This window comes from the organism of the source record quoted next, unplaced genomic scaffold (assembly GCF_019419815.1).
Source record: "Pyrus x bretschneideri cultivar Hongxiangsu unplaced genomic scaffold, Pyrus_bretschneideri_v1 Contig200, whole genome shotgun sequence".
Classification (NCBI taxonomy): domain Eukaryota; kingdom Viridiplantae; phylum Streptophyta; class Magnoliopsida; order Rosales; family Rosaceae; genus Pyrus; species Pyrus x bretschneideri.
Genome location: NW_025999503.1, coordinates 350,725 through 378,644, shown reverse-complemented (window position 1 = coordinate 378,644; position 27,920 = coordinate 350,725). Strand labels below are relative to the sequence as shown.

Here is a 27,920-nt window from a genome sequence, read left to right as displayed (position 1 = left end):
AAGTCTGCTCTATTGATTGGCTACTGTGATAGTGACTGTAGTGGATCTAAGGAAGACATGAAAAGCACCTCAGGGTATGCTTTTTTATTTTGAACTGGGGCATTTTCATGGGCCTTGGTTAAACAGCAGTGTGGCACTTTCAACTGCAGAAGCTGAGTATGTCAGCGCGGCTAAAGCAACTACACAGGCCATTTGGCTTAGGTTTGTACTCAAGGACTTTGGAGATGAGCAAGCCACTGCAACTCCCTTATTCTGTGATAACACCTCTGCTATAGCTATGTCTAAGAACCCTGTGTTTCATCAGACAACCAAACACATTGGCAGAAAGTTTCACTTCATTAGAGATGCAATTCAAGAATGAGTAATTGATTTGATTTACTGCAAGAGTGAAGAACAGACTGTAGACATCTTTACAAAGGCTTTTCCCAAAGACAGATTCAACTACCTGAGTAGCCTACTTGGTGTGAAATCAGTTAGCAATTTAGAAGGGAGTGTTGAAAAGTAAATTGCTTACTAATTACTTGTTAGTAAATGGTGTACATAGTAGTTTTTCTATTTGTCATTTTGTGAAACTGTTTTCTATTGAGATAGTTTGAGCTCATTAGCCAAATGTAGGTCTTAGATCAGTTTTCATTCTAATGGCTCACATGCCTTGTAATTGCCATGTGTCATAATCACAATGGTTTATGTATTGAATGGTGATGATGACTGATGTAAGGAATGAAAGAATATATGAAAGTGGAGCACCATTCTAAACGAAAGAATGAAGCTGTTATGAAATATTCTCTCTGCTTCTCTCTCTAGTGTTTTCTTCTCTCTTCATTCTTCTTGCTTCTTTCGAAATCCAAATGATTAGATTAATGGAAGCTTACTCAAATCTTAACAGTTCTAACAGAACAATTCAATATTTTTGTTTTGTGTTTATGAGTCCAGGTTCGTTGCCGGCAGTATACAATCTCTTAAGGTTTTTACTTTTGCCATTTCTTGATGTTTGCACCAGAGAAGACCAGATATGGAATTCTATAATTATCAAAATTAATGGGTAGTCAACCTAGTCATTGTTAGCGATATAGTTTTTTTTATTTGCAAAATGAAATTGTAATGCCATTTCTCACTTTTTCTTCTGGTCAATGGTGGCATTACATTTTTGGTGGAAGCTGCACTGCCTAGTTTCAGGATGGGTACAACCCAGTGGTAGTTGATATGAAGGGAGACGAGGAAAATTCTAGGAGCAATAAGAAGAGAAGTCCATTCAGTGCTGATTTTTTTGGCTCTCTGCTATACTTTCCAGCACGGGAATTTAGAGAGCTCTACAGTGATCTAATCAGGATTGATTGTCGTCGGGATATTTGTTCAACTGCAGCTTTCGCTAAAAGGGTTATTAATGGTTTCAAGAGTTCGTCTGCTAATAGTGCAAAAGATCTGACGTCCTCCCCTAGGATCAATCTAATCTTTCAGCAGCAGGTATTTCCATTTATACCTTAACTTTTTAAATGTTGTGCACCTTAAGTTGGAAGAGAATTTTTAAATGCAGTTATGCACAATATGTTACAAATTCACAATATGTTACAAAACTTGCATAGTCATTTGCTAATTGGTACTTGTGGAAGTGTGTGTGCCCTGTCTGATTTCAATAATCTGCAGTCATTTTTCTGCTGATGTATCTGTACAGTCGTTTTACTGCTCATCGTCTTAATGTACGACTTTTAGATCAGCGTAGAACTTTAAAATGAGAGGATGAAAAGCTGAGCTCCTATATATGGCTATTAACATGCATGGCTGGGGTGAATGTTTTGGTTACTGGGATGAAAATCCAATTGTTATTGACACATTACCTTTCCTTTGTAGATTTATGGGCCAATTGTCTTTAGAGCGGATTCTAGGGTTGCACTTGACTCTTTGCGCGGGAGTTGTTCTAAAGTTTTGAGCATTAAGTGAACTTGCAAAAAATGTTATTCTATCTTCCATGAATATGTGTTTTGGTTGATGAAATTAGAATTATGATATGACTCGAATGACAATATAATATGTTTAAGTTGTAGAATGAGTACTTGGAAAGAATTTTGAGGCTCATGGGGACTTAGCACAAATATGGAATTATTAATGCAAATAAGATGGTTGTGGCATGCATGGTTTTGTATAAACAGCGGTGAATGTCTTAGTTTTACCTTTCATTGAGATTATGCTATTTAAGGTGTTAAGGAAAGGTTAAAGAAAGACAATTTGTAGTGATATGCATTCACTGACTAAGTAAGGGTGTTCCCACAAGCATATTTCAAAAGTATGATTTAAGTTGTGATTTGCAAATTAAGTGACGATGTTGCAAATCAGTGGGAGCTTGAGTTTCATGTAATTAATGCCTTACATTTCCAGATGACCTATAAGGCATGTATGGTTGATTGAATCCTTTTATTCAGTTTAATCTCTGGTTGGATTCATGTAGTCACATGTTTATGTGTTGGTAAATTATCAGATAACGATATATTTGATATCCAATAAAGCAAATTGCATTTTAAGTCATAAATGAATGATTAATTATTTTGGTTCGACTTAAAATGGCATGACATGATTTATATGTTGTATTAGTTGTGTGGGTTTTTTCATCTTGCTCATAAGTGTTGAAAATTTTCTCACGAAAGTAATTGATATGGTATATGAACCAGTGTCAAAAACATATTAATTCATCTTGCTCGTAGGTGTTGAATTAATTATGTTTTATGAAGTTTTGTTTGCAACTGCAGTAGAAGTTTGCATTAAAGAGGACTTGAGATGATAAAAGTTGAGACACATTCAAGTAATTAAAGTTCATCTCTGCAATCATAATTTGACAGTGTTTCATGAGTATGAGGATTTTAGCATGTGTGATTATGAAGGTTTTGGGTTGTGTCAACCTTACAACCTTGTTAGTTCCATGTTGAAAGACTTATTTGACAGAAACTTGTATCAAGTATAGGATGTTATCACAACTACATGGCCATTAAAGTGACATTAATCTCCAATTTCAAGTATAAACATAAATATCATATGTGTAGACCAGTGGGAGAAATGTTGGATTTATTCCGATGTAAATCACCCTTAAATGGTCTACAACATATAATAGGAATGTAATATTGGAGATTAATGTAGATGTTGTGATTTGATTTCCTAAATATATCAATCTTATATTAGGTGTCTTGCAATACAAGTAAGATTGATGGAGTCTTTGATTTTATGTGATTATGATAACTAACTGATAGGCTAAAAAAGTGGGATTTGGGATTCTTTTATGGATGGAACCTTAATGCCTTAGCCAATATAAATACTAAGGTCCCTGCAAACCCTAGATACACAACAAACGCTTCCCATAAAGTAGTTGTATCCGGCTAGGTGCTTTGTAGAAGACTTTGGTGTTGCCGCATCCTACATCATCTCTGCTTGGTATTCAATGGCTATTGCTTCACGATCAGGTCAGTCAACTCCTTATTTGTGTTTTAATTATATAACCACATAAAGTTTACATGCAGAGTCAAAGATCGGGGGTGTCCAAGAGAGATGTGGGAGGATTTAGGCGAGGGATTTCAGGGATTTGGTTTAGGGTTTGTTTTCTGCGATTTGCAAAGATAGACAAATGGGACAAGGGTGAGAGAGATGGGAGGATTTTCTGCAAGGGTTGAAGGGAACGAAAGGGAGGTATGGGTATGGGTTTGTTATGATGGGGTTTAGTAATTTTCAATATTCTTGGACTCTTTAATCTGCAAAATCAAATTACCCATGGAATTTATAACATGCAATCAGTTTCTTTTTAGTTGAGTTCAAAAAATGTTGATTGCGTTGTTATAAAGCTCTTTTTTATAGTTAGGTTGAGAATCATATTGATAGATTCTTTATTTAGTTGGTCCAATTTGTAATAGATGAGATTGTTTTGTTTGATGTTTCAATCAAAATTTGATCTTTTTTTGTGTGAAATTATAATGGAATTGCAAATCAAGTATATCTTAGATTCTTAGTTGCATACTCACCTTCCCACAACTATTATATTGTCTCTTGGCTGGGTGGATTTTTATAATTTCCTGGATCCACGATTATAATGCTTTTTATAATTTCCTAGATCTATTCTTTTTATTCGTTCATGATTATGTTGATTTTTTTTTTTCAGGTTAAATGTGTCTTATTCATGTAGTCAAGGCTGGTGCATTACAGTCCTACAGCAACACGCGGGTAGTAGCGGAGCCAGCATGGGGTCATTGGTTGTCATTGACCCCAATAACTTTAAAAACTCTATGTATATTTGCTTGTATATTGTATTTGACCCCAACAAACAACTAAGGCAAACTAAATTACGACCTCCTCGTCCCACTTCTTCTATTTTCTTCTATCATATTTGTCTTCATTTTCTCTCTTCTTGTATGAAATCATTTAGTTGAAAAGCATTGAAAGTCTTCAACATTACTCCACAATATCTTACATCCACCCTCGACAAGCTTGTATAAGTAATAGTAGTCGTCGACATATGTTGATATAAAATTTTGGCATGTGTTGGCAAGAATTTGCAGGTGCCTATTGGATGCTCGACGAAATGACCCAATGAAGCGTTTTGGTTGATATTATGACTCCGTTATTTGAAAATCCTAGCTACGCCACTGTGCACGGGCATATTTTCTAGTACATACTATTTCTAGAAATATACCAAAGTAACTCACACTATTTTTTAAATTGAACTAAAATAATACATTATATTTCTAGAACTAATAGAAAATTACTCACTATTTATGAAATAATCGCAAAAAAAAAAAAAAAAAGATATAAAATCTCAGCTTAGTCCCTGTATATCTTTGAATCTTATGAGGCAAGGTCCAAAAGAAACAACAATATGTAATAAATTCAAAATTAACTGTACGAGTTCGAGGATGATCCTATAAAGATGACCGTAACTTTACTTATAACTTATATATAGATGCCTCCCCAATTCCCAATTGCAAATTACGGTGGTCAAAATCATAATTGATATATTAGGGTCGAAAAAACAAAAATGAGGGGCCAGTTGTAAATAATAAATCACCCATCAGTCGACATGCATCAGGCCATACACGATATGCATAATTTACGACTTTTTACCTTGATACGGATTTCAATTATTCTCTATTATTGATTGTTGAGCATTATGAATATATTGTTCAATTTTTTTTTTTTTAATAAGGAGGGTCTTTTTATTAAATTCGTACAAGATCTCTAAAATGTCAGAAACTGTCATGGACAGGAGAGACTGAAATGTCTTTATTAATTTTTCTTATCCCAAAATGCTAAATTGTCGTGATGAAGTTACTAACTGGTTCTTAAAAAAAAAAAAAAAATCACTTCCTCTGTTTTTTGGCTTAAACAACTTATGTACAATAGACGGCAGTAGTGTGTGTGTGTGTGTGTTATACTAAACCAATTTTTGCAAAAGATAGGGAAATGGTGGGGCAACAATGATTGTTCAAAATTAATTGAAATCCGTATCATTGATTCACCGCCAAAAGTTATATAATCTCAGTCGGTGAGATCGTGCCAACGTGGGTGGTAGGGTTGCAATTATATTGAAGTTTGTAACGGGCTGCATATTCTTTGTGTTTGGGGTAATTTTGGAACCTAATTTTGAACATTTTGGACTTTGTAATTCAGTCGGCGTAGAATTTGGAGGCATGTCCTTATGGTTAATTTTGAGATGCTTTTGATTAAATAAAACTATAGATTGGTTTTTTATTAAAATAGTCTTAGTCCAAGCCATTTTCATTAAAGCTCCCTTATTTATACTACTACAAAATAAAAGCCTATCTAGAAAATGTCTTAGAATAAAACTATGAAACACAATAAAAATAATAAATTAGCAAATAAAAGGTTTCCTATTTGAACTGAAATTCGGACTTCTCACAAAACCAAACTTTTAACCAACCAAATCAACTCCGATTTGCTCCCAAAAGGTCTCTTTTGAAAGCTTAAATCGTCCCTATCAAATCCCCAGAATGATTCTTCCTCAAAATATTCCATCTTGACCTCCAAAATACCCAAAACGTTCAAAAACATCAATCTGGAAAAGCTGCACGTTGGGCCTTGTTTTCTTCGTTACGGTCAAACGGCTTAGTAGAAAAATTTGGAATTTTGATACAACCATCTTGAAAGACTCACGAACATCCTTCAATTAGAATCACTCTAAAATTCATTCGTTTGATCACTTTTTGCTTAAGAGGAAGTTGCATGCCCTACATTGAAAATAAATAACAAAGTATCAAAATTCTACCAAAATAACCAATAAACTATAACTAAGAATAGAGTAAAATATATGGTATAATCTGGACTCATCAAATACCCCCAAACTTAGCTTTTTGCTTGTCCTCAAGCAAAACAAAACTCAAAAACAAAAAATAAAAACTAACAAATAAAAAACAAACTTTAACAAAACTTAACTAACACAATTTTCACCTTCAAGTTGCAATCCATAGAAAATGTTAAAATTAGAACATCTTTTAAAAAATTCGAACCAATACCACCACAGAGTCTAAGCCATTTAGAATTAATTAGAAAAGAACTCATGAACTTCCTTTGGTGTAAAGTGAACCAATATGGTTAAAGAGACTCGATTGAGACCCTTACCACTCGTCCTTTTTATTTAATACTTACTAACTTCAAACATAACATTTTTTTTTTCTTCTTTTCTATTTTTCAATTTTTTTTTTATAGTTATAGTAGTGGTTGTGCAATGCTAGTTCACTGAAGCTTTCAATCCAACCAATGTAATGTGTTTTAGGTCAATGATTCCCAAACCACAAGGGATTTAGGGCACTAGGTGTAGAACACCCCTAAAGACTCACTAACTCGAGCTAAAAATGCTACAAAACCAACTAACCACCTTGCCTTGTGCCAAGACTCTACTGTTTGATGCGAGAATCATTGCTGATCAGGCAGGACTGGCCCGGTTACTAAGCAAAGTCTCGAGTGGAACAATTATTACTTTATTTATAACAATAACTAAACTTTAATCTAAAAAAGAACCAAAAAAAAAAAAAATTAACTCAGACGAAAAGCAAGTGCTTCAATCTTACCCCCACAAATCATGTTGGTGTGAATGTGCTAATTGTGAAGGGATAACTCATGAATTAGTGCCTAAACAACAATAAATAGAAAAAGACTCTAGTGTGGGATTTATCTCCACCATGTCCATTTATTCTAATGTTTAAAATAATCTATGAATATTAACTTAAAAAGAATGAAAAATTTTAGCATACTTTAAAATTAAAAATCTAAAAATTTTACTTTCCAACCCCAAACTTAAATCACACATTGTTCTTAAGGTGTAGAAAAAATAAAGAAAGAAAACAACAATATTAAAACCTGAAAAAACTAAAAAATAGCTAACAAAGACAAAGAAAATAAACTAGCAAAATAGAAATAGAAAATAAAAGAAAGTATAAAATAACAAAGGAAACAGAAACAGAAATAAAAGAAAAGACAAGGAAACTGACACACCGGGGATTCGAAGTAGTGACGTGGTGAAACAGAGGCGCTGGAAAATATTGGGAAAAGAAGCAAAATTTCATTGCTCTGGAGAGTTGAACCCGTGACAGGGAGCATTAACCAGAGGCCCATTTCCTCATCTGTCCTAACTAGCGCCGTTTGGGAACCTCTCTCTCTGACTACCCACGACCCCAGAGCCGTGTAAGCTATCCCCTTCATTTCCTCTCTCTCTTCATTTCTCATGAAACTGAAACCCTAGCTTCTATCTTCAATCCAGAACGTCAAAACATGAATCCATCTCCATCTCTCAAAAACGGAACCCAGCCACGGCGATCTTTGACTCATGCATGTATGTTTATTGAACTGCAAGGAGAATTGGAACTGCAAGGAGCAATGGCTCACACATGGAGCTGCTGTACACACAGCAAAGATGGCTGCAAGAACTCGGATCTACAAAATGAAAGGTAAATCAAATCCCTCCACTGCGTTAAAATTAAGCATGGTTTAATATCTCTGAAAGTCATACGGATTTGTGAAATGTTTCTGTCATGCATTCATGGACCCAAAATTTCGTCAATGCTCATGTAATTTTCTGTGTGCTTGCATGCCTCCATGTGACATATATTGAGCAAAAATACTAGATCTGTGACATGGATTTGATGAATGTCCACCTCTGTGTTGCCTGGACTGGAATGGGATCCTATGCGGATCCCTTCTTTCTAATCCACTAAATCAGGGTATCTATACCATTGAAATTTAATCAAACGGTTGAAGTTATTATAACTTTTAAAGTGGGCCCCTGCTTGTAACCGTTGGATCAAATTTCAATGACACAGATTACCTGATTTGGTGGATAAGGAGGAAGGGATCCGTAAAGGATCTCTTTCCTCCGGGACCACCCCCAAACTTAATTATATGTGAAACGGTATTTTAATGAAATATGAGAGTGAGCGAGCGAAGGGGATTTCCAAACAACATAGGGATCTTCTCGGCAATCCCCACTGTAAGTATTACTGAACTCAGCCTCAAATTCTTTTCTGCATTCGTGTAGATGATGAATGCTCGGATAAATGTTGATGAATGCATATTTTTGTATCTTTATTGTTTCATTTATAGAAGAGTAAGGATTATGTACCCCTTCTTTTTCATGTATTTTTTATTCTTTTTTCTTGTATTACGAGGAGTTAGGTTTATGTTTCCCTGATTAGGTGTAATTTATTTTTTGTCATTAATAAAGTTTCCCTCGTATTGTCTAGGTTTTTTGAAAAAAAAAAAAAAAAACAATAAACTACTATGGAACATTTGCAACCAGGGATAAACCTCTCAACATAGAGCAGGAACTCCAACATAGGTTTGAAATTTGATGAATACTTTCCACAACTTTGTTTATTAATTTTAATTTTTAATTCTTTTAGAGTGTTCATCCTGTAATGTTTGGCAAAGCTAGAATGTCATTGTTCAAGCATAATTCGATGCAAATAAGTTTGCTTGGCAAGCATTGATCAACAAATACAATAACGCTTTCGCATAACATCAATACTATTACATATTAACAATAAGCTTCTATTCACATATACCATTTGCTCGAAGTTTGTTTCTGATCCGACACATATGTGCCACAGCATCACAGATGTTCCATCTTTCTCTAGGTAACTCCGCTGAGCAAGCAACACCAATTTCTAAAACAGAGATTAAACTTTCTATGATTAGGACGCGATTCCTTGCCCTCCCCGCATTAGGATGATTGCTCTCTTGAACAAGAACGGGATCCAAAACCTCTTCCACTTGCTCAGGCAGAGCTGCCTTCACAAAGCTATAGAGGTTTGAAGTTCCCTGAAAGATGTCATCGATCGGTCTTTTTCCTGTAAATATTTCCAACAGGAGGATGCCAAAGCTGTACACATCACCTTGTGTCCACACTTCATGTCCCATGCCATATTCTGCATTCCACAATTCAGAACATTAGATTCTAATTTTCTAGTGAAGTGCTAAAAGCTCATTTCATGTTTGAAAAATTTAAAATAAATGCTTCCCAATTTTAAAAGACCAGCTAGGAAAAAATAAACTACCAAGTGTATTTACCTGGAGGAGCATAACCAATAGTTCCCTTTATCCCTAAAGAACTTGATTGATTTCCCGAAGAATTTTCAGCAGCTTTTGGTAGGAACCTCACCAACCCGAAGTCACCTACATGTGCAACCATGTCCTCATTGAGAAGAATATTGCTGGGTTTGAGGTCGCAATGAACTATTGGTGTCTCACAATGATGATGGAGATAATCCAATGCCATAGCAACATCAATAACAATGTTCAACCTCTGAGAAATTGTTAAGATCATTGGCCTCTCATTTGTCTCACCAATTGTATGAATTGGATACAGCCATTCCTCCAAGCTCCCGTTAACCATGAACTCATAAATTAAGGCCTTGAAGTCATGACCGCGATAATCAAAACCAGAACATGCTGAGAGTACCTTGACAAGATTACGGTGTCTAATATTTTTGAAAACCTCGCACTCAGCAATAAAACTTTTGTAAGCTCCGCGACGAACGAGGTTGAGTACCTTGATGGCAACTGGAGTTTCACCTTGCTCAAGTAGTCCTTTATAAACGGACCCAAAACTGCCCATACCGACCAAGTTGGTTGAGGAGAATCCATTTGTTGCCTTTAGAAGACTTTGGTAAGACACCTGGGGAAATTTGTCCGAATCAGTTGTAGCTTGACCCTTTTTGTCTCTCCGTGAGCAATAAAGGTACAAAAAGGTTAGTGCAAAAATGACTCCAAGAATCCCACAAACGAGGGAGAGAACCAATTTCATGGTTAAGCTCAATCCTTTCTTTTTTGCATGCTGGAGTTTGCACTTTGGCAAATGAAACTCAGGTATGCCCCCACAAAGCTTGCTATTTCCTTCAACTGATGCCGCCGTTGCATTCTTGAACACTCCTTTGATCGGCAACATGCCCTCAAAATTGTTATAAGATAGATTCAAAGATTCCAAAAATACAAAACCTTCTAAGAATTCTGGAATGGTGCCTGACAAGTTGTTGTGAGAAAGATACAATTCTGAAAGACCTCTTAGTGAACTCAAAGTTGATGGAATTGTCCCATTGAAGAAATTTCCATGCATGTCTAGGTACTCTAATTTTATACAACTAAAAAGACTAGCCGGAATTTTACCGAATAACATGTTATCAGAGATATCTAAATACTCTAGATTTATTAAAATTCCTATGTTCTCTGGCAGGGAGCCTATAAACTGATTTTGTCCTAAACTCAAATCATACAAGTTCAGTAGACCAAAGATTTCTTGCGATATGATACCGCTGAAATTGTTGGCACCAAGATGTAAGATCCTCAAATTCTGACACTCTGCTAAACTCGGCGGGATATTGCCTTGAAGTTTGTTGCCTGCTAAGACTAACACATTTAATTGACTTAAATTTCTGAAAGAGGATGGAAGATTGCCAGAGAGAGAGTTCCCATCAAAAGTTAATTGATATAACTTGTGCAGCTTTCCCAGACCAGGGGGAATATGACCTGAAATTTGGTTCTCGTCCATCCCCAAATCCTCTAAGTTAGCCAGATTTACAATCTCATTCGGGATACTTCCTAATATTTTATTTTGAGCTATAATGAAGCTTTGAAGAGAAGAAGACAGGTTTCCTATGCACTGAGGTAACGTGCCCCAAAAATTGTTGGTAAACATTTCGAGAATTTCTAAATGGGTGGCGTTGGTCAAATCGCAGAGAAAGGTCAAGTCATCAATTCCCCCACTTCCGAGATGGTTGTCAGCAAGGACTAACCACTCAAGCTTATGCAAATTCGTCAACGGAGGGACCTTTCCATGCAGGTGGTTACCTCCCATCGCCAATCCAATTAGATTCGACTCATTTGATAATGAAACAGGAATAGATCCACTGAATTGGTTAATGGAAATAGAAAATGTTTGGAGACTCGGAAAGACCATACCTAAGTTTGAGGGTAGACTCCCTTGGATTTCATTCTCTCCCATAGAAAGGAGTGTGAGAGAAGAGAGATTAAAGATTGAGGGAGGAAGCATACCCGAAAAGCTATTTTCACCAAAAGAAAGAAAGCTAAGATTGGTCATTCGTCCAAAAATATCCGGGACAGTGCCACTCAAATTATTAGATGTTGCGGAGAACACTTCAAGAGATGATAAATTGCTAAAAGAAGTAGGGACTCCTCCTGTAAAGTGGTTAGAGTGGATGGAAAAAACTCTTAACTTTGACAAGAGGCCAAGCTCCTTTGGAATCTTTCCCATCAGCACATTGAAACCAACTCTGAGCGTGAGGAGCTGAGAGCAACGCGACAAGTTAGTGGGAATTTCTCCACTCAGTGAATTGTTGTTTAACCGCAGTCTTCGTAATCTGCGTAGGCGGCCGAATTCTGGAGGAATTTCGTGGCCTAAGCTGTTTGCCCGGAGATCAATGACTCTCAAAAAACTGAAGTTCCCAACATGCGGTGGTATAGATCCTGCAAGTTTCAAGGACGGCAGGCTCAAGCTTGTGACCCTCTTATGACGACGACCACATGTAACGCCATGCCAAGAGCAAAAGTGGATGGTTTCATTCCATGAAGTCAGGACTTTAAAAGGGTCATGAGTTATGCTAGCCTTGATTTCAAGCAAAGCGAGTCTATCTGTCTCATTTCCCGGAAGGGCGAAACAAGGAAGGCAAGAGCGAAGAATGAAAGCATGCAAAAAAAGGATGACAAAAACACTGCAGAAATGGAGTTGTAAAACCCCATCCCCATGATGATGATATTTGTTTTGTGCGAAAGTAGAAATTGAGTTGTAAAAAGGTTGAGCTGTATTGATTGTTTGTCTAGCAGCTTTAGCAGCATCCAATTTATAATCATAATCAGAGTGCTCTGTGCGTAGTGGATCAGCCACCCCAATCGCTATCGTACTCGATGAGGGATGTCCTGACAAAAAAATATATCTTTTTCTCTTAATTTTATGAATAAATTCAATATAAATCTAATTTTGTGAACCTAATATTAGGAATGTTCACTTTTTTGAAATTATTATATTCATTCTTTAACTTAAAACAAATGAAAAAAGAGAGATATTAGTTTTGTATGAAATTTCTCTTTGATTATAAACTGTATCACACAACGACTAACTTGATGAATGTGTTGTTCTTGTTGAGAAATTTTTATGGGTACTAAAAATACAAGTTAGGTGGCGTATTATTCCATGTGTTATAATAAAGGTGGACGACAAGGTTGATATATCTTACTTCTTATGTATATTGATAAAAAAAAAAACAAAAAAACAAATTCATGAGTTATAAGTTGAGTGAAATAATAACATCATATGGTCGTGTTCGAATACATAAAAAATTGCTCATTCCTGTTCATATCGATAGTATGCCAATAAAACAATAGTTAGCTTTGGTATTGTACAATGACAATTCCTAATTTTGATGCATTATTGTGTCATTTGTTTATGCCAACAAATAATGTTCGTCCTCACTCCTCTAGTTCCAGATTGGGTGCGGGCTTGCGTCTTGTGAATGGATTGAGGATATACACAAAAGAATAGGTAATGGGAATTTAGGTATGGGCAAGGCTGAGATCAAACAACCAATGCGGCAGAGGCGGCTTTGGGGGACCAAAAGGTGTAATTGTACATGGTTCCAAATTTATTTGAAAGGACTTTAATATTTATATTAAAAAAAAAAACTAAAGAGAGTCGCAAGATTATAGCAAGCCGTATTACGCACGAAAGCCGTATTGTCTAAAGGGGTAAGATGAAGCTAAGGGTCCCGAGGTTAGCATTCAAAACTTTCTACGTACTTTTTTGAGATAGCATTTGGTCTTAGGATTGGTACTAATGAAGTGATCAAAGCCACTTCCTGTTCTCTAGCTGCGTCTAACCACTATGAGTCATTAGAAAAAGATCCAACTGTTTTTTTTAATAAAAGGGGACCAGCCGGTGACTTTGCCACGACAGTCCATTCTTCCGGGGGTAGGGAAAACTCACATAGGCATTTCAGCCTCCCCCTAGCCACCATCGTGCGATTCACCAGCGCTAGGAATCGAACCCAAGACATGTCGTGTGGAATACGGGTCTAAAATTCATCCCCAACCACTGGGTCACCCCATGGTGGTTGAAAAAGATCCAACTGAACCACCTGAAATTTAATTCTTTTTGTTTCTTCCAGTAACTCGTATAGGGAAAGAATGACACGTAGACTGCTATTAGAGTCTAAAATACTAGTAAATAATAACATAACCAACTTCCGTAAATAGCCAAACAAGGCATGCCCAAGTCGCTGATGCCTTAACTAAATCTTCTTAATCTTGTCACCATTCCCACTACGTACCTGATTTACTCTGCTAGGAGCCTAGGAGCCACATTGTCGACATAATACAACCCCTTTCTCTTAGTACCGTGCCTAATTACAACCCTAGTTTGGATATCCGGAAGTAAGCAAAAAAATAGAAACATTAGTACGATATAACCCAATTGATCGATAATTTGACTGACTGATAGAAGATGATTTGATAATTCCGGAAGAAGCAAGGTATTGTGTAAGGATAAAGATGAGGTGAGTGCAATTCGACCAGCCTCTGATCCGAGATAATATTTCCATTGGCAGTGACAACACCCTCTGTTGGAGGATGAAATGAGGTGAGTGCAATTGGACCAGCCTCTGATCCGAGATAATATTTCCATTGGCAGTGACAACACTCTCTGTTGGAGGATGAATCATGGATGAAAGAAAGACTCATCATGCGGCATGTGGTCACGATCTCTAGAAGCAATTTAGATATTTCCCGAATTTCCTGAATTATCTCGATCAACAGAGAGAGATACTTGATCAAAAAAAGACAATATTGTCTTCTCTCCCATGGTTGCAGTAGGCTTAGGCTTAAGATTTTCAATGTCGATTGCCAAGAACAAGCCGCACGACAAGAATTAGGATTATTGTGCTACTTAAAAACCACGAAGAGGCACCGGGTAAATTTTGGTTCTGTGTAGGATTAATGATTGTCCAAAACACAAGACAATCAACGAAGTGTAGGGCAATAACATCCAAGGAAGCTACATGACATGAATAGTATTTTGGGTTTAGGTTTTTTTTTTTTTTTCGGGAAAAGAGACAAGCCGTGACCCTTTTTTTTTTTTTTTAAATATTTTTTTTATATAGAAAACCTTGATTGTATGAGTGAAATTTTATTGATAGTAAAAAAATTTCCACCTAGTCAAGATAGATGTAAACCTAACCCTTCATAATACAAGAAGAAAAAAAAAAGATTGAAAACACATGAAAGGGAAGGGGGACATAATATTTTACCCTTCTAGAAACGAAAACAATAATGATACAAGGAAAAAAGAGGGGGGGGGGGCCTGAAACCTAACCCCTCCATAGCCAAACCTAAAAGTCTAAACCTGTAAAACAAATTAAGTTAGATCACAGGTTAAGAAAATAAAATAAGAAAGTGAGACAAACCTATATGTCGAGATGCACATTCATTTGAGAAGCGGAAGCCAGTAAAGCCAGCATAGTCTGAAAACAAAGCAGTACGAGCCACCAGCAAAGGGGAATCATGCCATACCAAAGTTGGAGAAGACGAACCTATATTAGCAAAGTTGTATGCAACAACATTCCCTTCGAAATATATGTGAGAGGTGTAGAAAGTCATCTTTCGAATGTGATCTAAACAAATAGACCATTGCGTACGAAGAGGCCAAGGAGGGTCAAAAGCAGTCGATTGGAAAGCAAAAATAACACTAGAACAGTCACTTTCCAGCCAAAGACAATGCCATCCCTGCTGATATGCAAACTCTACATCAATAATAATTGCTGATAATTCTGCATAGAAAGAGTTACAATGACCAATCTGATACCAAGATAAAAGTGTAAAACTTTTTTTCTTTTTTGACGGTACGAGAGAAATTTTATTGATAACGAAAAAGAAGTTACACTTTATCATTTTCCGAAGTTAAAGTTGGAGAAGACAAGCCCATGGTTGCAAAATTGTCCGCAACAAAATTTCCTTCATGATATATGTGAGATGCGTAGTAAGTCATTTTTCAAAAATGAAACACTCTCGGTACTATTCACTTTTAACGAAAAACCATGTTTTTAGCTTTCCCTGGTACTATTCACTATACCTTTATTTGTCATTTTTCATTAAAACTAAAATATTTTTAGACTTTTCGTTAGTTTTCATTTTTGTGAATGTGGTCCAAACAAATACACCATTGCTTACGAAGAGGCCAATGAGGATCAAAATCAGACGACTAAAAAGTGTAAAACTTGATGAGAGTTTTTGGGTTTGTATTTTTGTGTTGTATTCTTCTGTCAAGTACAAGTATAAGCATATCTAGGTACACGAAATCCCCAAATTACAAAGCTATAATAAATAGGGAAGTTGACTCACGCAGAACAACATGCTGGATGGTGGATCCACACCTAAGACTATCGTAATCATTGACGCATGGTTGAATTGCCCAACACTAACAGAACTATTGAAAGTGAACGTTGGCAAAAGACTTGGAGTATGTGTCAGTTGACATGAGGGTCAGCAAAGGTTTCCAAGAGTTGGAGCAATAGTGCATACTCTTTCACACAAACATAGCCCTCTATATTTGGTCACGCCAACCTAATCCGTATGTATATTTTAGTGTACACAAAATATGGATCAGTGCATCACGTGTCATAATATAAATATAGGAATACTTCAAAAAAAAAACCTTCTTCCTGCTTCATTATGACATGTAATGTACTAACTTGTGTTATAGGTACATGGAAAAATCTCTCTTCTAAGGACTGTCAAATGTACATGGAAAAATCTCTCTTCTAAGGATTGTCAAATTTTATTGCCAATAGATGGTGGCAAAGAGGCACTGTTATAAATCGTGTTCGATTCCCCATTTAAAGTAGTGGTGAAATTAGATTGTTGATTTGAATTCATGCTTTGAACGTGTAATCAAGACTTACACAACTAATTAATTTGCAAAGTAGGCCAGTAATACTTGACCTATGAGAAGCTATATCAAATCATGATGTAAAACCCAAGAAATTAAATGAAATCATCATTTTCAGATGAACTAGTTTGGCTAAAATGCATCTGTTTTCAGCCTTCAACTTGCTTTTTGGAATGTACATAGCACTGGCCTACAAGTACTTTAGCTAGTGTTGGAAAATTTCTTCTGCATAATTTAGTCCAGTCAATTATTGATGGTCTCTCAGTGTTGGAAAATGGATGCATAGATGGGGAAAGAGATCCTCTCCGGATCTCTGTCCACCAAACTCAGTGAACCGGACCCTTAAAATTTGATCCAACGGTTAAAGTTATTATAACTTTTAAAGGGACTCCTGTTTTTAGCTGTTTGATCAAATTTCAAGAACCTGGATCCCTGGATTTGGTGGGAGAGATCCGGACCCATAGATAGCTTTCCATTGCCAATTATTACAAGCCTACCAAATTGCTTACTTAGAAGTCCTGCGGGACTTGGCATCAGTCAAGCACTAGTTTGTGTATCCAATATCTGTTATTTTCCAACACTAATGATGAGTTTAAATATACGAAGAAATAGCACTTAAAGTAGTCCATAATGATTTTTTTTTTTTTAAGTGCAAGTAACAACTTTGGAATTTCTTTCAACTCACTCAATCAATGGTTCAAGATTACTCATTTCATCACTGAAAGCCTTCAGTAAAATCTCATTATAGACTTTGTGTAGGTCAACTGTCGAGTATCGATCGTCTGCCATTGTTGCAAAATACTTAAGTTGCCGGTGTGAGAACACTTATGGTTTGTAACTTGGTATTTATATGTGCCTTTATGGGTGTGCCCTTTGATCATAGAGTACAATATGGTGTTTTGTGCTCAAAGTGGTAAGCACAAATAAAAAAATTTTGTGCCTCTGTTCTGAAAAAGTTATCAGATGACTTTCCCCATCCATATTAGCCCAATTTTTGTTATTGTGCCCAGTAGGTTATATTTTGAAAATGAAAATGTCAAAATTTGAAATAAATCAGAAACTTTCATACAATCAAGATGGAACACACAACAAAATCCAATGTCTCAGCTGTAAGAAGGATCAAGTAGTAGAAATGGAAACATCACAATTCAGCAAAAAGATGTTCGCATGTTCCACAGGCACAAACAAATTGTGCGCTACTGTCTATTTATAGACACTAAAAGTTTTTGTGCCTATATTTTGTCATACAATTGTCAGACCAATAATTATATATATATGCACTACTTGGCATGGCTTCGTGCCCAATAATGTGTTTGTGTCCATTTCTTTTTACACTGAGTACAATACATTGTATCCTTTATTGAATGGACACTGTTCCACCATATTAGAGTTCTCAAAGACACAAACTCTTCATTTGTGTACACCAAATCCCAAATTTTTCGTAGTATTTCAGCAACTTTTGGTAGGAACCTCACCAACCCAAAGTCACCTACATGTGCAATCATATCCTCATTGAGAAGAATATTGCTAGGTTTGAGGTTGCAATGAACTATTGACGTCTCACAATACATAAATAACGAAATTCCACTAACGAACTAAACAAATGGTCCTTCAATACATCCTTACAGAATCACAACTTACCTTCCAAATTGGACACAATGCAATAAGCAAGAATTGCAATGTTCTGAGACTTTTTCGGATCATGCACACACCTAATTCAGAAAATTTCCCATAAAATTTGACAAAATGCAATAAACAATAATTAAATATCACTACTTACCTTCCAAAAGCGCAGACTTCATCAATGGTAACATTAGCCCCCCCCTCAACAAATTCCAAATTCTGCACACCAAATCAATCCAATCCAATGAGCAATAATATAATAAAAAGGCATACAGAGATCCAAAATGTTGAAATTACAATAAAAAATCAAATCATGCTTTAAAGAAATGCAACATATTCATGAAAAACTTGAAATTTTGAGAACAATTCGCTTCATTCATTAGAATCAAAGTAAGGAGATTGAAGCCAAAATTTGAAACAAAAACAATAATCGAATTAACTAAATTATATCACTTGAAAAGGATAATCACTAAGAAATAAAACGGATTGAGAAGTACAATCATGACCTACGCCCAACTGCTTCGAGAAGAATAATTGCGTCGATTGCTTAGCTGACAAAAGGGTCTCATCAGGTAATGGCACTCCAGTCAAATCTAAGCCAGCTCCACCAATAGGTACTTCTTCATACTTAAAATCAATCTCTAGTTTATGTAAACATATTCAGTTATACAAATATCCAAATGTTATATAATTACTAATTTCCCAACAAAATTTCTCGATTATACAACACACAGAGCAGCTCAAATTGTTAAACATTAACCCAAAGAAAATATGGGAAAATTAAAAGACTTTTCCTTTTAATTTTCCCACCGTTTCTCAGGCACCTGAAATAAAATTCAGAAAACGGAAGCAGAATTAAAAGAAACCATCGATGGAGGGGGCGAGGTTGAGGCCAATGCCATCGCCGAGAAGCAAAGTGATGGGGTAGCGTTTTGAGGGTGAGGCTGCAGAGCAACCGATCTTACCCACTCTGCTTTCATCGACCGCTAAACAGAGAAAAAGGAGACAAAAATAAAAAATAAAATAAAATAAATTCTCGTATAAATAAATTTGTAAAAGTGGGAAAATTGGCGGTGATTTCAATTTGTAAAAGAAGCAACTAATCCTACCCACTCTGCTTCATCGATGGATAGCTCACTTGGTTTGCTAAAAATATTGTATAAATAAATTTGAAACCCCTCATACGTTAAATTGGAATTTCGAAACTGAAAGACGAAGGCAAGACGACGACACGGTACGGTTTGCCGGCATTCGTACGAAAACAGCTCGTCGGAATTAGAAGACCTAGAACCTAGCCGCTTAGCACTTGAAATCGATTTGTTGGGTTCGAATTTTAAGTGTGGGAATTCGCTTTGCTGGTTTGAGGGTTTTAGGTTTCGAATATTTTTCTGTTAATTGCGAGCAACAGAGCTAAATGGGACGATGTTTTGCCAGATGAGGCGAAGAGGCGGAGGGGAAGATTCACTCACTCCAATCCTCCAAGAACCCATAATTTTTTCAATCCTTGGAACCCTAGAAAAATCACCGGAAGATTAATTTCTTTGGTAAAGAATTTTAAAAAATCTAAAGTAGGATAAATTGCTTACCTTCCGTATAGAGGGTTATGGAAAATGCGACGATGGAGTGGTGGTACGTCGCGGTTCTCGCGTGTTACATCGAATTTGGGTGAACAGGTGGAAAAGCAATTTACAGAGTTGGCGGTGGTTTTGTTTGATTGAAGAATCTCGTTGAAAGATGAGGAAGGCTATCGAAAATGGAGAACTGGAGCAGGAAGGAAGAGGTGCAGGAGATTGGGATGAGTCGATTCGTTCGATTGTGTGAAAACAGTTGATGTCGAATTCCATAAACCACCGAGAAAAGCATGAACAACAGCTCACAACACAGATACACATGTTAACATGGGAAATTTCGTAATTTTACTGTGCATATGGAAAACCAAAGAGCAACTTGAACAATAATATGCAATTCCGTCTTTACACCGTGCTTGGGAACATTAAACCTGTTGCTGCTGCAATATTTCTATTTTGCAAATATTTGAGAAGAAGTTAGATTGGTGTTAGTGCCGTGCCACTTTTACTTAAAAGTTTAAAAGAGTTTGAGTGGCAAAGCGTAGAGATGAAATTGTCAACTAGTTGATGAGTTTTGTAAGTCTTTTAAGATGTGTTTGTTGTACCAGACTATCTCGGACTGAACTAGCTTTGGGGACTAAGTTTGACTGGTTTAGATTAGATTAAGTCAGACTAAGTTAGTGAACTATTTGGTGCAGTGTCGGACTAAAAAATAGAATAATTAATAAATTATAATATTATAATATTTAATATATGTCTAATAATATTAAATTATGAGTTCAAGCTTTTCCTTCTATACACTCTTTTACAGTTCTACTTCTCTCTAGAATATTTTCATCCTCTTTGGTTTCATCGCCATTATTTCCTTTCCTCCCATCTTTTTTCCTTCAAAATGCTTCAAAGTTCAATTCCATTTTTTTCTGCAAAACACTTCAAAACCATATTCCTGCAAAATCATCTCCAAAGCTACTCTCTCTCCTCCCTCTCTATCTCTCCATCTCTTTTTATCCCCAAAGCTACTCTCTCTCCTCCCTCTCTATCTCTCCATCTCTTTTTATCCCCAAAGCTACTCTCTCCCTTCTCTATCCATTCTTCTCCGAAATTTTTTGGGAAAAAGAAAAATTATCTGGGAGATTTCTAGGAAGTTTTGGGAATAAGGAAGAATTTTTCTATTGAGATTGTTATTGTTATTGTGTTGCTTTTTCTTTTCAAATTTTGGTGGCTGGATTTTGAGATTTAGGTTGTGGGTGGGATTGAGTTTCAGATCCGGGCATGGGTGGGCAAACAGAGTTGCCCAGAAGCATGCTTGCAGACTTGCAATGCAAACATCGTATGCAGTTCTAGAAACAGGACTAGAAATCCCATGGTTTTTGAGGGGGTTCACTATGACCGGCTAATCCCATGGTTAGTCAAGACGAGTGAAGGTTAGTGTCATTAACGTTAGTCTCAGTGGGTAACCAATAGGGGACCGGACTAACACTTAGTCCAGTCCAATCCAATGAGAGTTAGCGAGGGCAAACAAACTCGCCCTCAGTGTTTATCCTGACTTAGTACACTCCATTTGTTTATTTAAATGCATATATCTAGGATATTTTCATAAGATGTCGATGTGTAATTAAAGTTAAATAAAATTAAATGTATAATCTAAGGATTTATACGACAAATTTTTCATATAGGAATTCAAGTTATACATATGGAATTCTAAGGATTTATCTATATGAGCTATTAATCACTTGAACATATACCAGATTCAGTCAGCATGTATAATCTTAAAAGTATTATTCCTAATTTCTTAATTGTTGAAAAATAAGGCCTTGTTTGATCTCTAGGATTGGAATGGAATAGTTAAACTACTGTATTCATGGTATATTAAAGATAGAGGTGAATGCTTTTTCGTATTGAGGGGATTAGAAGGGGGATAAGACATGATGGAAAATAACCCCTTCTGATCCTTACCATTTTGGCAGATTGGAATGGAAAATAATCCATCTCCTCCGTTCAAGTAACCCACAATTTTTTCATTTCTTTCGTCAACATTCCTTGAATATAGTGGGTTGTCCATTTCAATCCAATCTTAGAGACCAAATGAGGCCACAATTTTTTCATTTCTTTCCTGAACATACCTTGGATATAGGTCATATATATCAACTTGCTTCAAATGTCTATTTACATGTTTCTTATGTTTACCACTTTTAAATATAGGTTACATGGCTTGATAACATTGCACATATGCACTGCACCGAACATAGATAAAGTGGAAAGTTTCATGTCTGCACATGTGCTCCCTAAGCTGTTTTAGTGAAAAATTGCATGTCTGTACCTTTATTCCTTCATTTATCTTCCTGTTTAAATTATGAGCCATGTATTAAATTTTCTCAACCCTTAAGATGTTTGCAGCTTCCTTACCATGATATTACACTAGGGGCTGCATGGTCTGAACTGTTCGTTGACCATAAAGGAAAATACTGGGATTTGCCTGAGTCAATTTCCTTAGATATGTCATCACTTGTTTCCGAATCTGGATTGCGGTACCGCATTGGTGTACATAAAAACATCCAGGCAGTTAATTCCGTAGATTCTGCGCAAGGGCTGCCTTTTCTTATGAAAAAAGCCAAGATATTTGGAGGCAAAATGAGACACGAAAAGACATCATGATACATAAAGAAAATGGTTGATTTTGGCAGCCATCTTATGATGTGCGTCTTAAAAAACCTCATTCTTTAGCATCTGGAATTTTTGGTAATTTTACACGTTATTCATATTTTTTGTGATAACTTGTATTATCTCATTACATTTTTGTTGGAAGTTTCATACCAATACTCAGGTTCAATATCGTATAACATTTAGCTTATACATTTGCCTGTTTTTATACATGTATACATGTTTTGGTACCTCTTAGTGTCACTTATATTGTATGTGTAGTTTTCTACTTTAGTATTAAACCCAGTACATGTAATGAGTATGTCACCTCCTTTCATCTGTTCCGTGGTTGTAGATGTGCCTGCAGTAAAAGAAACATCATAAATAATTGTAATAAAATATAATTCTAGAGACAAAAGTTCTAACGGAACGATTCAATATTTTTGTTTTGTGTTTATGAGTCCAGGTCTGTTGCCGATAGTATGCAATCTCTTAGAGCACTTTTAGCGTTGGCTTTTGCTCGGGGAACAGGCCAGCAAACAGGGCCCGAGGGCCCAGCCTATTGACTCCAGTGTGTGGGAGCCCGAGGGACAGGACAGGCCCAAGCACCAGGCCTGTCACGAATTGCCAGCCGCGAGCCCAAAGGCTATCAGACGCAAGGCTGACGTCAGCTAGGCGTCAACCCCTTTTTTATTTTTTTTCTGTCAGGCGCATGCACTGCACCCGCGTGTGGGGGAGCGTCACCCGACATGTTTTCAACAAATGGGGCCTGCGGTGCAGTTTCAAATTGTTACCGTTGGGAAGCCACGTGACTTCCCATGGTCCATTGGATCTCAACGGCAAGAAAATGTGGACCATCAGATTTGCAACGGTAAAAAACATAAAAAAAATCTTATTTAATATCAACCGTTGGATTTGAGATCAATGGTTGATATTATTCTCCTTTATAAATATAAAAAAAAAGTTTTAAAATTCAAAAATGTTACTATTGTGCCATGTGGCACAATTTGGAGCGTTGGAATTCAATTTTTAAAAAATCCAACGGCAGAGATTAATTAGTTGAATAAAAAAAAATTTAAAATTGTAAAAAATGAATAAAAATCCGAAAAAAATTTTGAAATTTTAAAATTTTTTTTGTTTTTTACTTTTCTATAAATACATTTTCATTATCATCTACCTTACACCACAGCTTCTATCAAGGTTTCTAGAACGGTTGGGCTAGCATATCTAACCCATAGCTTGGATGACTCGACGGGAATGTGAGGCTCTACCCATTCTTGCTTTGTAATCTCTCCTTTTACGCTCCTCATCCTATTCTTTCTCATTTTGGGCCACTTGGAGATTGAACATTTCTTCTGATTGGTTAAACAATTCTTCCTCTTGCTAATCGATTTCCCACATCATCCTTGAAGAAGAAGACATTGTAAAAATGAATCAGAAACTATGAATAATGATAGAGATTTTGATGAAGAAGGAAATAGAAACTATGAATAATGATAGAGATCTTGAGAAAATTGGTATGAGATTTGTGATGATGGATGGTGGATTATATGGAGGATTCAGAAAGGATTAGGTTGTAGATAATGCCACGTGGCATGTCATCATTCGTTAAAAATCGGATGGAAATCTATCCTCAAAGATTGTAAATAGATTATGACACGTGGTGCGACGTGATTGTTTAATAATCTTTTCGGAAATCCATCACCAATAATTGCATTTTCGGATAATGACACGTGGCGCAACGAGTACAATTAAAAATCTTATCGGAAATCCATCACCAATAATTGTCTTTTCGGATTTTATGACACGTGACGCAACGAGAACGATTAAAAATTTTATCTGAAATTACAAATAAAATTATTTTATATTATTTTATTTTATAACTTTTCAGATAATAACACGTGGCGCATCGAGAACGATTAAAAATCTTATCCGAAATTACAAATAAAATTATTTTGTATTATTCTATAAATAAAAGTAATAATAATATTTTATTGCCTATTGCCAGGGCTATTGAAATGCAATGGTGGAGATGCAAAAGGCGATTACTGTTCATTAAGGGCAGTTACTGTTTACTAGGTGGATAACATAGTATATTACCTGGGGGGTTCCATGCTGGAAGCGCTCTTAAGTTTTTTACTTTACCATTTCCTGATGTTTGCACCAGAAAAGACCAGATACAAAATTCTATAATTGTAAAAAATAATGGGTAGTCAACCTAGTCATTGTTAGTGATATAGTTCCCTTTTATTTGGAAAATGAAATTGTAATCCATTTCCCAGTTTTTCTTCTGGTCAATGGTGGCATTACATTTTTGGTGAAAGCTGCACTGCCTGGTTTCAGGATGGGTACAACCCAGTGGCAGTTGATATGAAGGGAGACGAGGACAATTCTAGGAGCAATAAGAAGAGAAATCCATTCAGTGCTGATTTTTTCGGCTCTCTCTGCAATACTTTCCAGCACGGGAAATTTATAGAACTCTACGGTGATCTAAACAGGATTGATTCTCATCTGGATATTTGTTCAGCTTCAGCTTTGGCTAAAAGGGTTATTTATGGTTTGAAGAGTTCCTCAGCTAATAGTGCAAAAGATCCGGTGTCCTCCGCTAGGATCAATATAATCCTTCAGCAGCAGGTATTTCTATTTATACCTTAACTGTCTAAATGTTGTGCACCTTAAGTTGGAAGAGAATTTTTAAATGCAGTTATGCACAATATGTTACAGAATCCGCATAGTCATTTGCTAATTGGTACTTGTGGAAGCGCGTATGTAACATCCCACATCTACCAATGGAGAGAGGGTGACATGCCTTATATGTACATGCGCACCTTCATATAGCACAAGGCCTTTTGGAAACTCACTGGCTTTAGGTTCCATCGGAATTCCGAAGTTAAGCGAGCTCGGGCGAAAGCAATCCCATTATGGGTGACCTACTGGGAAGTTCTCATGTGAGTTCCCAAAAACAAAACCATGAGGACGTGATCGGAGCCCAAAACGGACAATATTGTGTTACGACGGAGTCGACACTAGGATGTGATAGTGTATGCCCTATCTGATTTCGAAAATCTGCAGTCATTTTTCTGCTAACGTATCTGTACAGTCGTTTTACTGCTCATGTGTTTTAATGTACGACTATTAGATCAGCGTAGAACTTTAAAATGAGAGGATGAAAAGCTGAGCTCCTTTATATGGCTATTAACATGCGTGGCTGGGGTGAATGTTTTGGTTACTGGGATGAAAATCCAATTGTTATTGACACATTACCTTTCATTTGTAGATTTAAGGGCCAATTGTCTTTCGAACGGATTCCAGGGTTGCACTTGACTGCGTTAGTATCGTGCCACTTCCACTTAAAGGTTGAAGAAAGTTTGAGTAGCAAAGCCTGGAGATAAAATTGCCTACTAGTTGATGAGTTTTGTAAGTCTTTCCGTCCTCATTTGTTCTGACTTGGGAGGGAGCCTGAGGATTTTCCTACGTCCATGTGTACATTTATTTGTTTACTATGTAGGATATTTCATATGATGCGAATGTGAAATTTGCGAATCGATATTAACATTAAATTTATAAATTGGAACCTATTCACCTCCCTTAAACTAGCATCTTCCTTCATTGAAATATAACATATAAGCACTCCATCACCACTTTCTCCTTTCACACCATGGTGGATTTTGCGGATTTCCCAACCATCAATCTCTTTCTCGCAAAGTACTTCTATGACAATGATCCATCGCCATGGTAAAGTCTCAAGCCAATGAAACAATTATAACTCATAAGTTTTTCTCCACTTAATATCATGTCATTAGCACAAATGCGATAAAGAGGATACACCATGTTCAAACTCATTTCAAGACAGATAAGGACCCAAAGGAAGAGACAAATAAAACCGTCACAAAGTTACAAACCCACCACTTGAACCCCAAAACCGAAACCAAAAAGAATTCGCGCTACCTCACTCTTTCGACAGCCAACAATGGCGAACCTGAGGACGGCGATGGACTCAGCCTTCTAGGACTTGAACGTTTCTTCGCCTCAGACCCTTGAGGGCTCGGCCAAGGCCGTTCCCGGCGACCCCTTTCCTCTCGACGGTGCTCGAGCCAGCCGAGCCCTTAGGATTCAGCAACTCTTTCTTCTGGGGGTTATACCTTCCTACAACCCCAATTCTTACAGGGACTTGGGTTCTTTCTCTCACCAGTCCCTCTGCTCAGACCAGCTACCTCTAACTAGTACACGGCTACAACTTCTTTGCTTAGCTATTGCTTATTGGGTTTTCTCAAATTTATTTTATTTTTTGTTTAATGGATATTCTTTTTCGTTTTACATGTTTCTGTTGATTGGTTTGTGGTTTGTATGGTTACTGAGAAAATGATGGGAAATGGGTGTGATTCATTTGTTGTTTGTTTGGTTGCCGGGAAAGTTTGGAGAGAAGAACAATTGAAATTGTTGTTATGGGGTGGAATTGAAGTTAAAAATAAGTAATTATAGGGATGTATCACTTGAACTTTACCAGATTCTGTCAGCATGTATAATCTTAAAGTATTGTTTCCTAATTTCTTAATTGTTGAAAAGTAGGGCCTTGTTTGGTCTCTAGGATTGGAATGGAATGGACAAACTACTATATTGAGGGTATATTAAAGATAGGGGTGAATGATTTTTCATATTGAGGTGATTAGAAGGGGGATATGGAAAATAATCCCTTCTGATCCTTACCATTTTGGTGGATTGGAATGGAAAATAATCCATCTCCTACCTTCAAGTAAGCCACAATTTTTTCATTTCTTTCGTCAACATACCTTGAATATAGTGGGTTGTCCATTTCAATCCAATCTTAGAGACTAAATGAGGCCACAATTTTTTCATTTCTTTCCTGAACATACCTTGGATATAGGTTCGTATATATCAACATGCTTCAAAAATCTTAATTTACAAGTTTCTTCTGTTTACCACTTTTCTTTATAGGTTACATGACTTGATAACATTGCACATATGCACTGCAGGGAACATAGATAAAATTGGAAAGTTTCATGTCTATAAATTAAGAGCCATGTACTGACAAAGTTAATATCAGTACCTTTAACATTACACATGTGCTGCCTAAGCTGTTTGAGTGAAAAAGTTCATGTCTGTACCTTTATTTCCTTTATTTATCTTCCTGTTTAAATTATGAGCCATGCATTAAATTTTCTCAACCTTTAAGGTGTTTGCAGCTTCCTTACCATGATATTACACTTGAGGCTGCATGGCCTGAACTGTTCGTTGACCATAAGGGAAAATACTGGGATGTGCCTGAGTCAATTTCCTTAGATATGTCATCACTTGTCTCCAAATCTGGATTGCGGTACCACATTGGTGTACATAAAAACAGTGGTCATCCCTAGGCAGTTAATTCCGTAGATGATGAGGCACCTCCTTCTCTAATGCCTGGCTTCTTCGCAAAGGCTGCCTTTTCTTATGAAAAAAGCCAAGATCTTTGGAGTCAAAATGAGACACGAAAATGTTGAATTATAAGTCTGTAGCTGATTAAGTATTAGAAATAAGATGAGTTTTAATGTGTGTATTCACTTGAGCATATCTGCCAAGTGTAAAGTTAAAAGATGTAAGGCCATGAGTGCCATGTGGTGTTTGATCCATGTAATTAGGTAGATGAATGACTAAGATTA

At 36.5% G+C, this 27,920-nt stretch overlaps 2 long non-coding RNA genes and 1 pseudogene across 2 annotated transcripts; 2 read left to right on the top strand and 1 right to left on the bottom strand.

Moving 5' to 3' along the window:
• LOC125477214 overlaps positions 1 to 27,638 on the top strand; it is a 34,521-nt pseudogene extending 6,883 nt beyond the window's left edge.
• On the top strand, positions 3,211 to 4,339 carry LOC125477189. Its single transcript, XR_007258365.1, has 2 exons — positions 3,211 to 3,446; positions 4,136 to 4,339. It is a non-coding gene; the product is annotated as an uncharacterized LOC125477189 (long non-coding RNA).
• Positions 17,999 to 19,863, bottom strand: LOC125477188. Its single transcript, XR_007258364.1, has 2 exons — positions 19,642 to 19,863; positions 17,999 to 19,041 (listed from the first exon to the last, which is right to left on the bottom strand). It is a non-coding gene; the product is annotated as an uncharacterized LOC125477188 (long non-coding RNA).
• Positions 27,639 to 27,920: the final 282 nt, after the last annotated feature.